The 13,328-nt window shown below is 41.7% G+C and overlaps 1 protein-coding gene across 1 annotated transcript in view; it reads right to left on the bottom strand.

Annotated features, from left to right (window-relative positions):
* chd7 (chromodomain helicase DNA binding protein 7) overlaps positions 1 to 10,549 on the bottom strand; it is an 81,936-nt gene extending 71,387 nt beyond the window's left edge. Inside the window, exon 1 of the mRNA XM_078264856.1 lies at positions 10,238 to 10,549. The gene's annotated coding sequence lies outside the window, so the exon portion shown is untranslated. The remainder of the gene's footprint in view (positions 1 to 10,237) is intronic.
* Positions 10,550 to 13,328: the final 2,779 nt, after the last annotated feature.

The raw sequence follows: 13,328 nt of genomic DNA, 5'->3' as shown, positions 1-13,328 counted from the left end.
TAGGATCTAAGCTGCTATAATTTATACCTTTGTTCCCAAATGGAGGACAGCACTCAGGAGCTGGCTAGCTGTGTGTGTAATTACGCTCAAGTGAGGGGATGCAGGGCAGTGTGTTTGGGGCTGGGATTTGAGGCCCGGAAGGAAGGAAGAGAGAAGGGGAGGAGGAGGAGGAGGGATCAAGAAAGCGAGAGAAGAAAGAGAGAAGCAGTGAAGCTAGAGAAAATCTGGTTATTTTACGCACGGCTGCTTCGTTAACGGACTGTGTGTGTGTGTGTGTGTGTGTGTGTGTGTGTGTGTGTGTGTGTGTGTATGTGTGTTTTGGGAAGGGGGGTGGGTCAGCAGGAAAGGGCTGTGTTTATCCAATCTGTTCCCTGCCTTTACCATGTGGTAGGAAAAACCACTGGCCGGCTACCAGTCTGATCCCAGAGGACACAGGCTGAGAGACAGGCACAGGAGAGAGAAGTAGGCCACAGGGGGGGTGGCCAAGGAACCTGCTGGGGGGGGGGGGGGGGGGAGGAAGAGAGAGAGAGCAGGTGCTCACTGAGCTAAAGAACCTGTTATAGGGTCTCTGAAACTGACTCCGTCTAGTCTTTGAAAATCACTTGCATCTGTGAGTGAATTAAAAAGAGGGTGAGGGATGCAGGTGTGTATGTGATGACACAGTAAAAGAGGGATAGAAAACATAGGGAAGTACAGCATGGAAAAGAGACTAAATGTATTTTTACACTATCAATTATTGTGTGAATTCTCTGCTTTGTTATTTATGTTAAATAAGTAAAAAAACTTCCTTGCTAATAGGAATCATTTTAAAATGTTGCACTGTCAGTTTTAAAACCTTTCAGAGACTGTCAGCACTAAATCTTTCACATTCAAGGTCAAAAGAAAGACTACACCAGATTATATTTTGGCACACCGGCATGGAAAATCTTTTCATATTGTCCCATGCTGGATGACAAAACTGTATTGGAGTTTGTTTCAAATTCGGGCTGGGACGATATGCTTTTGTCCTGATTAGATTCTTTCACGATACATGGGTGCCGAGTCGATTTGTATCGCGATTTGATATTATTGAGTATTGCGATTTTCTTTTCGTTCTTTAACATAAACAAAAGTTGAATAAAACACTTCTAGAGACAATATATCATGAGACATTTCTAAAAACCAATTGTTTTCTAGAAGAGGTACATGACATGGATGTTCTGCATTTTCTGCTTTTGGTCAGAAAACTGATATGATGTAGTTGTTGTCAGTGGTACCGTATAAAACAGAAATATTTAGGTGAATCACTGGATTAAAAAAAATCACAACACTTACGATTTTCGATATTTCCCCCCCACCCGTAGTTTCAATATAGTGGTAATCTTATTCCACATTGTCTTGTAGCTACAACTCTTATTATAAATGCTCCCTAGACAAGGACATGTAGTGGCGACGACGAGGTGAGCAGCGTCTGTTGAAAGTGAAAAGCTCTCAGGAACGATGCAAATGACGGGCTCAAACAGTAACACTGCTGTGGATCTTTTAAAGCTTACACGTTTACAACTGGAGCAAATTAACATACCTGACGTTGGAGGCGATTTCCACAGAAACAGACTCACAAGAACTGGCTGCAACCATTTTAACTTCAGTCAAGTCACTACACATTCACAAAAACATCACAAACCGACTCAAGGTCCTCCTCTGGACTTGTGAAATGCAGGATATGATGAAGAGAAGGATTTATTGCCATTTAATGTATTGCTTAAGGATTTATTGCTGTGAAATGCTGTATAAAAATACACCGTTTTGGTTGTGACTGGTCTGCTCCACTCATCTACTAAAGAGGTCACTAGATATATATGATGGTCCCAAAACTTATTTACAATTTCTTGGAACGAGCTGATGCAAATCATGAAGATACGCAAGACATACCGTCTCACATGGATAGCTTGAGCCAGAGTGAACTCAAGCACTCACTGTCTGGTTTTATCACCAGTTGAAAACCCTCGACAACCCCGACAATACCAATTCTTAAAGCTATAGTGCGTAGTTTCTGTCTCCCCCATGAGGAATTCTAAGTAATAACACTGTTGGCGCGTCCACATGATACAGCCTTACATGATCGCAATACTTTGAACGTCAACAAGAAGTAACGTCACCCAACATCGCTTAGAGCACCTTTAATATCAAAAGGTTACGCACTAAAGCTTTAAGAGCTCATCTGAGCAATATACTACATCTATAACCTCAAACTCAATTCATACATGACATACGTTCAACCGATGTTTGACTAGTTTATGAAACCGCTTTAGCTTCCGACCTACACTCAAGTCACATCACGATGCCAGGTCCACTGTCCGCAAGTTGAGTTTCAAGCTCCTCCGTTTTTCAGCTTGAGGAGAGCTACGTGACACATGAAACTAGTGATGAGGACCGGCGAGGTAAATCGGCCGTCCGAGAGTACACCAGGCAGACACATAGCATGACAACCTGCAGGTTCCCGAAAATTGGCTGCATGTGTGTCCATGACAACGCACAGAACATCAACACTGGTACAAGCCTACAGCTCGGACACGGAGTGCGGAAAGTGTGTCAGAGCCTCCCAGACGGGTGAACTGAGACTCCGTTTCCTGCTTGTCGGTCAACGGTTAATAATGAGTTAACATTTAATTTCATTGTGCTTTCTTTTGGAAAGCTGGCTGCCAAAAATCTGCACTTACTAGCTAATTATTTAGCCTGAGGTAAACGGTAGCTATCAGTAAACAGAAGTGACGTGGTGGCTGGCGTTTGGTGCGTGTGTCAGCCCATCCCCGCGAAGCTCAGACATACAGAGAGAATGGGAACAGAAGAAAGTAGCTGCAGTTTCACCAAAATGAAGACTGAAAAACAGAACCCTCTGAGATTTACTCGCCAAACGGAAAATGTACCCACATTTGGCGGGTGTTAATTTCGAACCCTGGCCAGGTCAGATGAGGTATACCTACCCTTCAGAATGACAACCAATGATGGTTTAACCTCGCCAAAGTGTCTGACTGGCTGGAGTATTATGACTGAACCACAGCGACTGGCAACATCAGACCTGTGTTTTCAATTCATTTAAAAAAAAAAAAAGAAGGTAACTTTCCTCTAGATTCAGTTGTTAGTTTATTTTTTTCATGTGAATATTTCAATATGGATGCTTGAATTTTGCTCAAAAAGTCAATGGACTTAAAAGAAAATCAGAAATCAAACTGTTCCAGGTGAGGGGGAAATTGTTGCTCGGTGATGCAAATGAGTTATCACTGTAGCTGTTACAGGCTTTGGGGAAACCCCTGCCACTTTTGTCAAACTTTCAAAAGGGGTAGACATTTCAAAATCTACAGGATTCGTCACTAGCTAGGAGTCTCTTCAGCCTATTCAAAAAAACCACCAGTGGTTTTGGGCTGTTGAGAGATGCGTCATCCCTGTGACGAGAGATTAAGATGAAGCTTTGGAAAAAATTCTGAGCAACACCACAGGCAGTACCTTTCTGTTTCTCAGTTTAGATTTTCATTTTTAAACAAAATATGAATAAGATATGAACTTCCAAAGAAAGGGTTTTCATGAGGAATTTCCCACAATACTGAAGACACTAAACTATTCCTTTATGCAAGAGCAAACAGAAACACACACACGCATGCTACCCCCACACCTCCCTAATCAATCACTGCTATTGACATGCCCTTTTAGACCAATGGGGACATGCAGGTCTGAACTGTGTCCCCAGAGATTGGCTGGTTCCCCTCCCTGCCTCACCTGCCTGCCTGCTAACAACCAATTAACTTCCAGAGTCCTTCATATAAAGCTGTGGGGTAACGTCTCCCCTGAGACACACATACACACCCCTTTTTCCAGAGTCAATGCGCTCCACAGGATCAAAAGTGCTTCCGTTGTGGGTTTGAATCCAGCTCAGGACCTCCTAAGCACTTTTTTTTTTTTTTTTTTTTCAGAACTACAGCCGAGTTACATTTTTCATCAGGATGAAAATCCAGCTGTTGGCGTTGGAGTCATTTGACTGATATAAATAATGACCAACATTAGCTACCAAAAATGTACGCAACAGTCATTTAAGAAGAGGTGTGATAGGAACAGGTTTACTGGAGAGATACACAAGTCCTCTCTTGCATGGTGTTAACATTCCTTTTTAATACATCTCTCGCCTCTGACCTTGCATCCATCTTCATCTTCCTAACTGGATGTTGAATCCACAAGCAAGCAGCACTTAACCTTTCAACAGCCATGTGAATCACTCGGAGAGAAATGGTGATAGAAAACTATGAGAGGGGGAAGGATGTGTGTATGCCACAACAGTGCCATTAAACCACAGCGCTCATCGAGAAACTGATGAGATTTACGTGGCGCCACTTTTCGGCAATGCGATTCATCAGCAGCTGATGACACAAAACTCCCAAATATTTCCAGCGGCGATCCCTGGGTTTAAGCTTTGCTTATTTGTTTCCCAGCAGCAGTAAGGTTAGATGGAGCACGAGAGCTGAAGGATGAAGAGGAAAAACAGGATATGCCACACATCAACACTGGGAGAGGTCAAGGATAGATTAAAAAGGCACACACACATATGGGTCAGAGATGTACTTGACAGGCCGTCTCCTCTATCACACATACAGCCCACACACAAACACTTGAGAGCTGTATCAACGCCAGCCTCTCTTCTAGGCACAGCACTTGGTCCAGAAGGCCTTCGCTGCAGGAGGAGGATGGGGGGATGGGGGAGGCGAGTGCGGAGGAGGAGGGGGCAGAGGGAGAGACAGGTGAGAGGGAGGGATGAGAGAGAGCGAGAGAAAGAGAGAGACAGCGATGACACTCAGTTTTGAATGTCACCACGGTGCTAAAGACCCCCGCTAACCTTTTGGCTGGAAATGAGAGGACCGGAGGGAGGTAGGGGAGGGGAGGAAACAGGCAAGCAGGCAAAGATGAAGAGAGATAGAAAGAGGGATGGAAAGGGTGAGAATGAAGAGTAGAAAGAACAGGAGGGATCTCATGCATGGGTAGAGAGGGAGTGGGTGGGTGAGGGGTGGAGGTGGAGCGATAGACGGCAAGATGAAAGAGATGAAGACAAACAACAGCACCACTTCTCATGTCTGCTAACAGGGCTGCCATCCACGACACATGATGATAGGAGACAAAATGGCCACTCTAACAAACACCAGTACCCTGGCTCAGATACCCAACATTAAACTGTCTAACATGAGCACTGCAGCATCAGGTGCCATCTACCCTACACAGGGAACATGTCTGCTCAGTATTGGCGTCTAAAGCTAGGTTTACGGTAGTCGCGGTGTTCCCGACGCGAGCCATAAAATGACGTCACCGCGACTATCGTTTCCAGGGCGAAGGCTCCGCAAGTTATCGCGCCGCGTGTCCAAATTTTTGTAACTAGGCACGCGCTGCTCTTTCAGTTTATCGTGGTCGGCTGGGAAGACTGGCCGAGCAGCTTCGCCTCTACAAACATCTACGTTTATCATGGATGTGTTTACTACTGTTGCCAGGGAGCCTGCTTTCCTTTACGTCTGCTCTCTTTTCTACTAGACTGGGTAAACCCAGCACGATTTGCTGGCGATTTGATTTCGCCCTGCAGCTCAGGCTGGAAAGCTGTACATTTTTCTATCCTGCTTCCATTACATATCTGCGGGGACCAATCACAAACTGGTGTATCCACCTGGCGCGCTATTGGCGGGTTTAACACGATGACAATAGAGAAGCAACGGCAAACAGCTTCTTGTTTACATTCAACATGTCGGCCACCGAAGCGCAGCAACCCGTTGATGCCGCTGTCGCTGCTACGTCACCTGGATCGTTGGTCTGATTGGTTGAAGGACTATCCAATTGCGTAATGTTCAATCTTAAAAGACTGAGCTTGGTCTGGTGATAGCTAGACTACTTTTCTACTACTTCTTGCTTATTCACCAATTTGGTATGTACGTCCTCTGGTGTTTCAGATAATACTAGTATAAGAAAAGTCAAGTTGGTAAAAATCTGCATTCACCCAAAAACTCGTAGCCATTACTTTCTAATTGAATAAAAAAAAAAAAAAATCATGAAGGCACCTGCTGACAGCCAAAAAAAAACTGGTTATTGTGCTTTTTCTAGCCATGCTTCTATCTTTAACCTTCAATTTTAAGAGAAGAGACCTATGGCATAAAGATCATGTTTTTGCAACTTTAATCATATAAAGACTGAAATCAATATAGATTTATCAGCCTGCCACTTTCAATTTCTGTATCAAAAGCACTATATATTAAGATGTCGTTTATCGATGTTCAACTACAATGTCTTTTTAGGAATGTCTGTCATCTCATCTGTAACTCAAAATGTTAAAACTAAAAATATACATGACATGGTGTATTTTTTATGTTGCTAAGAAAGTAGAATTCCCTGCAGAGCTTGCTGCAAGGCTGTGTACGGCCTCCGAAGAGCTCTACCCATTAGCTGGTAAAGGCAGCATGGTCTGAGAGATAGCACTCAATGACAATGTTGAGAAAGTTTAGCAATTCACTTAAAACTCTGACTGTAAAAATGGAGCAGGGGGATAAAACAGATTTTAAAACGTTTCTGGACCGTTTCCCACATCCACAGTGGAAATTCCACCCTTGGTGATAGGATTTAACCGTTTGTCAACTACCCAAAGCTACCGTTTGTGTTGTTTGTTTATTTATTTATTTTTTATATATATATATATATATAAAAACTTTAAAGTGTTTCGGATTTTATCTTTTTGTTGGGCTATTATCCAATTATAGGGCAGAATTGTTCACGTAAACAGTCAATTTGACAGTGACATGAGTATCTTAGACATTACTCTCATTCTTATTCTATTTTTGGACAAGGCCATGTTTAATACATCTAGTCAAGTCACTTTACTTCACACTCCGTGGATGATAATAAAAACATACTAGGGCTGCAAAATGTTGACATGACAATTGATTGTGTCAAATGTTGCAAATACATTTGAATTTGCAAATCAACTTTGGCACCTAAATGGACCAAGTATCTGAGTGTGTGCTGCTAATGCTTCCAGTTCGACATGAATTCATTTTATAATAGTAGGGCAATAACTCACGTTGAAAGTGAAAATGTGCTTTTGAAATAAATTTCCTCTCAGCCTCCAGAGAAAATAAAAATCCATATTAATATAAAAACATTCTGCAGAAAATGTTGTGAACTGATAATTTAATATATGAAAGGGTTATTTCATCTAAATGAGAGAAATTAAGGTCAGAGTAAAGAGAGCAATTTCCAAACCTAATAGCCTGATGAGTTACACTCTTAAGTAGTAAAAGATTAGCAAGGTAAGCTGGTGGAGAACACAGCATAGAGAGTCAAATGAGATGGGATGGACAAAGACATGAACAATGGCCATTTTGACTAGCAGAGTACAACGTCAGTGTTGTCAGCTACAAGTTATAGTGCTCTCTGCACGCCAATAGGGGCACTACTGACTTATCTCTCTTTCGTATACTCACACAGACCTATTTTGCCTTTGGCCTCTCCTCATTTGGCCCCTTTTCCTACACTGTTATACGTTTATCTATCTTGCTCTGAGTAAGGTCAATAGAAGGTAGCACATTATGAGTGAAAATGTTCAGATAACCAAAGCTGATCACACTAATGATTCATAGGTCAAAATAACCGGGAACAGCTTATTCAAAAGCATGACACATTGATGGGACACCTGTTCAAAACAAAAAGCTAAAGTGACTGAACAAGGCCATGGCATACAGTAGCATGGTTAAATCTGTATGGTCATTAGAAATGTTAGTTTGAATGTGTTAAAATAAGATAATGGGGGTATACTGAACATGTGGAGCACCAGTGCATGGATAGTAGACTGGAAATTTCATTGCATAAATTCTGTGAAATCTCAATTAAATGGTAAATCAATGTGTTTCGTAGGGTATGAGTCACCTTGCTGCATGTGGTGTATCGCCATATCTTACCCTAAGTGAAATATAATAATAATAATAATAATAATAATAATAATGTCGGTGTCAGGGTTTGTTTCATCCAAGGCCTCCTAGCCAAATTCAAGACAATCAAAGCCAACTTCTAGAAAAAGCCAACATGAGTTTAAATTAAAAAAAGGCAACTCTAAGCCCTAAGCAGAATAAAACTAGCACTCATATGCTTGGATTAGGTCATTTAACCTATACAATCTTAAATTCAAAAAAAGGAATCTGAGCTGTCACTACATGCGAATCAAATGGGGGTAATTTAACTTTGTGTCCTATCTACAGCTTAGTCCAGACCAACTGCCTCTTTAACGAATCAAGGCAGCCTTGTGGCTGGATGGGGGAAGAGTGCCTCAACTTTTACCACAAGAAAAGAGAGAGAGACCAAATTGTGCTGAACATCTGTTGTGTGCTGTGTGTACGTGTGTGTGTGGTCGGGGCCTCTTATCTCTCCCTCTGTGTCCCACTAAACATGACTAGCTGCCATCTTGGCTCACAGACACAAGGTGGTGGGGGTAGCAGCTCCTGACTTTATAGCAGACAAGAGGAAGAAAAATAACGAACCAGCACATGTACACTGAATGCGAATAAAACCACCATGTGAAAATGAATACCGAAGTGTGTGTGTGTGTGTGTTTTTGGCGATACAACACTTCGCGTTTTTTCCAGAGATAGCGCAGCCAAAGTTATGCGAGAGCGACAGGGTGACCATTATGCAAGTTGACCGATTACAGAACACATAATGGAGAAAGAGGGCAAGCGACACACGAAATAAAGTTGCATTGTAAAGAAAGAAAAAAAACAACCGTTTGTGTATGTGTTGCTGTGACTAGTGAGAAGTACATGGGCAGGTGCTTTGAGCTGTGTTTTCGCCCGTCCACATAATGTAACAAGTGTAGCCGCAGAGGTTACCAAACTTCGGTCACTGGATACAATGTAACATTACAAACAAGCTCTCATAACAAAAGCCGAAACACGGAAAGGACGTACTTCGCCTTTTAACCTTGACAAAAAGTGAAGTGAAAATGCTGAAAGTTAATTTCCTTGCTCAAGAGCTATGCTTCGACCGATAACCGCCCCGAGCAGGTTACTAGCTAGCTCGGGGGGGCTAAAAAGTGGTCTTTGCCCGTACACAATGGGGAAGAGAGCTGGCTAGCAGGCTAGCAGAACTTCGGTGTCCTAGCGCTGGGCTAACCTCCAGCGGCTAGCACGGCTAATTAGCCTATCAGCGGTATTTCGCACGTCGTTCCGGACCAGGGAACGCTTCGCTCATCTCGGTTTTTATTAAAGTAAAACACTTTTCTCCCTACTCCAAAGCGGTACACAAGGACGAGAGTATGTTTCGGACATTTAAACATTGGGTTTGGTAATGTAAAACGTGGAAAAACACGATTGTATGGAATGACCGCCTGGCCTCACTGCCCCCACCCCCCCTCTCCTCCACTGCTCTGTCCCTTCCGTCCAATAAACTAGCGACTACTACGGACACTTCACAGTGTCCCCTTACAAAAACACGTATTTAGTGGAAATAAAACTATTATTTATACTTTCGTGTAGAAATGTTTTAACTATACGCTACTCTGGTGAAGCGTTTTTGGCGATATATGCCAAGTATTGTCCGCTGGGAATCTCACTCAGAGAGCTCCGCTCATTCAGTCGGCCAGTGACTCACCTCTACGCTCGAGCCACCTCGTGTCTCCTAGAAGCTTCAACACAATTAGCTAACAGGGCTAACACTTACACTTTAAAACTGCATTAAGTCAATATTTTATTTTACCAAATTCAACAAGTTGTCAAGGGAAAGGACTCCGAAACAGAGAGGCTCTCCGTGCAGTGCTGGAGATTTTTCTTTCCACTTTTCAACTATCTACGGGACTGTTGTGCGTGTGTGGGAGCGATGCAGCGGGTGGCAAAGCTAAACTTGCTATTGTTAGCATGTCGGCATGGCAGCTACATAGACCTTCAATGACTTTCTGCTCAAATGAGAAAATAAAACAGGAGCTAAATAAACCAGCAGTCTTAAACATTAGCTTTCCAATGAGTTAGCCTTGAATGAAATGCCAATAGGACTGAAACCCCAACTCGCACGACTGATTAAAGAGTGCGATTAGCCTACGTTGGAAAACTATGGAAAACTTACTATGAAGATAGCCTGTAATATAAACGGGTTTGATTCAGGATCAGTGGTTACTATGAAACCCTCACATTCATATTCAATTATGCTCGACAAAATTTAAAATGCACTCATTCAAAAGGAGGATTTGTTAGCTTACCCAACAAGCTCGGTCACTTCGGGCTTTTTATCAAATCAACTCCTCGTTAGTAGGGTTAGTATCTCCGCTTGCTTGAAAAAAAATCCACCGTGGTCCTTTTTCGTTTGAAATATAAATAAACAGAGGAAAAAAGTTCAAGTTGGTTATTCATGAAATATTTCTCCGGCGTGTTTCGCATCCGCGACCTCGCCAACGAGTGTGCGTTGCTCTTCTCTCCTTTGTGTTAATTTCACTCAAATCGAGTTTAATCCGATCGATCCCTCGGCTGGTCGCGCTCCCGAGTCCTCCCCTCCAGACACTCGCTCACCTTCCTCGGCCAGGGGGGGCGCGCTCCCGAGAATCTCTCATAGAGATAAACAGGCGGCGTGCGCGGTCACTGACCTCGCCGTGCCCGCGTGACGCTTTCTGTGATTTCTTGTTGTGGGGATTGTAAAAAATATAGGCTACATGGGCGTCCGTTTGACTAGGGTTTGGTGTTTACGACAGTCAAGTCAAATGTTTTTTTTTTTAATTGTTTTAATAGAAATCTATGATAAGACAATAGAAGCAAGAAACCTGTTTGAAAGTCTAATACAAACCAATATCAAGAGAGCTCTGTTCTTGGCCGGGGAAATATTTTAGTGACCCGTTTGTTATGATGACCAAGTTAGGTCGGGTTGGGTGTAATCTATATAGTCGGATAGCTCTGCTATTCTGCTATTTTAGGTGGTAAAGGTTTATGTTGTGAATGAAATGACTGCAGTAAAACCAAAATGAATGATGAAATATCAGTAATAGTGGCTTTAAACCTTGTTTTTGTTTTAGTTATAATGACCATCCAGAACTCTTTTAGGTCTTCATTGCCATGATTGTGCAAACAGGAAAAGTGTCAAGCCAACAGGAGCAGGAAACTTCATTTGAATGCTCGTGTGCTGATTATGACTGACACGAGTACAAGGTCACCTCTTTAATAGTGCTGTAGCCTATATAGAATGCATCTGTCCGTTATAAATGCTTGTTTTTATCAATCAAAGGACAGGTTTCACTTCATTTTTGTGTGCACATAATTGTTGTCTTAAAGGGGAACTCCACTGATTTTACCCATCAAAAGTCTGTTTACAGGTGTTAGGACTGCCTATGTGAAAAAGCTGTGTAAAGCCTTTTGCAGCTGATAAAAGTGATAAATGCTCTCAAGTGATGTCACTTGAGTCAGCGTTGATCGGGGCTGAAGACTTACAGGTATGAAAATGAAAACATCTGGGGATGTGGAGTCAGAAAGAAGTGAGGTCACCATACCTCTGAAGCCCACTCCTCATCTTTGCTTGAGGCTAGAGGCTACATTGGCTGTTACTAGCATAACACACTCTGAAAAAACGTGAATCAAGTCAAGTTGCATTGTGGGTAAAGTAGCAGCCAGGAGTATAAGACCTGTTCATTTCATGTTGACATTTTTTGTTTAATCAGTGGACTGACCTAAAGTGATGAAATGAAGATGCATGCGAGTGATCAGCAGTGATGCAGATGTCTCTGACACAATTAGTAATTTGCTTTTCATGACAATCTGGTCCTCAGAAGAGAGGCCTATATGTTGTAGGAAAAACACTGAGTTACATGCTTTTCTCACTAGAAAATCATTTTATTTTACATGAAAGTCATCCACAGTATATTCTCTTAGCTAAGGAGGACCATACCAGTGTTTTCTGCATTTTGTCGCCCATTTACTACAAATGATACACATTCTATATTTCTTCCAGATGTTTTTGAGCAGATGTCCCTCCCTATTCAGACAGCCCATGGTTTCAGCTCATTTCAGTATGTTTTGAAAATCAACATGCAGAGACTTGAAAATTGCTTGAGTTAGGTAATCCATCACCCGTGAACATTGTGTCTGCTTTTAGATAAGTCAAAGTTATGTTGTCATAGTAATAATGAAGTTAAAAGTACAGATGTGAAAAGTATAGACTGCATTACCAAAAGTTGTATTTTATTTGACTTTAAAGCTACTTACAGATACCTTATTATTTTCCTTCATACACTGTATATACATTATCCACTGTGTTTGCTAACACAGCGGAAGGACTGTTTTTCAAGGTAGAAAACATTTTTCTTTTAAGTATTTTGAATGCACAGTAGATGATCACAGTTTTGCAGCATTTTGATGTTATTTTTTCAGCTATTTAGTCTCCGGTTTATGTATTTAGTCACGTATTAATTCCCAACAACCATCTCCTGTTCAACTAACATGGCCCTAATGCAACTCAACTCTGTGCAGAAATAAAACTTTTCCAGGAAAGCTAGCTCACAATATCCCCCTTTGGTACCCAATGATGGAACGTTACAAAGTAACATTTAAATTTAAGTGGTTTACTTTACGGATTTTCAAAACCTTCCTCACAAGGTCTGATAGCTTCCTGTTTATCACTCCTAAAAAAATTAGCAACACTATATAATTCCTCTTTGCCTGTAGAGAAACGTTTTGCTGTAGTGAATCTGATGTCTGAATGTCTGACGTTCCGAGATCTGAAGCAGAAACAGACCATAACTCACCACAGCCACACTGAAGCTACTCCTTCTGTGAACCTTCAAACATAAAACTATTAAATGGGTCACGTGTATATTTTACCTTTGGTCTAGGGAGCTATTAAATATGACATGCTCAGATGTTGTGTTTTGTTTGTCATTGCCAATACATCACAGTTAAATACTGATTAAACATACTTACTGTAATTCTTAAGGTGTGGTCTGTATGCTTTTCTTTTTCATCAGGGCAATCTGAGGTCTGCAGTCAGCAGCATCCAGGCTGGAGGATTGCCTTATATTTCGTAGTCCTTTTAAGTGTGTTAGTAAGTTTTACATTAGTCGGATAACTTTGCATCTGATGGCATTTTACCTGATAAATGTTCTGAAGGCTTGTGGTGGAACAACAACTTGCTAAGACACTTCTTGTTTTAGTGTATATTTTTGAACTTGATTTACTAGTTAAGGGCTTTGTGACTGGTAATATTACTCCTATGATCATAGATGCTCTGTATTTATTTGTATATTTTGTCCTGAAGTTCCAAACCAGAGGATCTGGTTCTGATATTTTTCTGCACAACACTAGCATTGATCA

The sequence above is a fragment of the Sander vitreus genome, chromosome 12, assembly GCF_031162955.1.
Source record: "Sander vitreus isolate 19-12246 chromosome 12, sanVit1, whole genome shotgun sequence".
In the NCBI taxonomy this organism is placed as follows: domain Eukaryota; kingdom Metazoa; phylum Chordata; class Actinopteri; order Perciformes; family Percidae; genus Sander; species Sander vitreus.
This window is presented reverse-complemented; position numbering and strand designations above follow the sequence as displayed.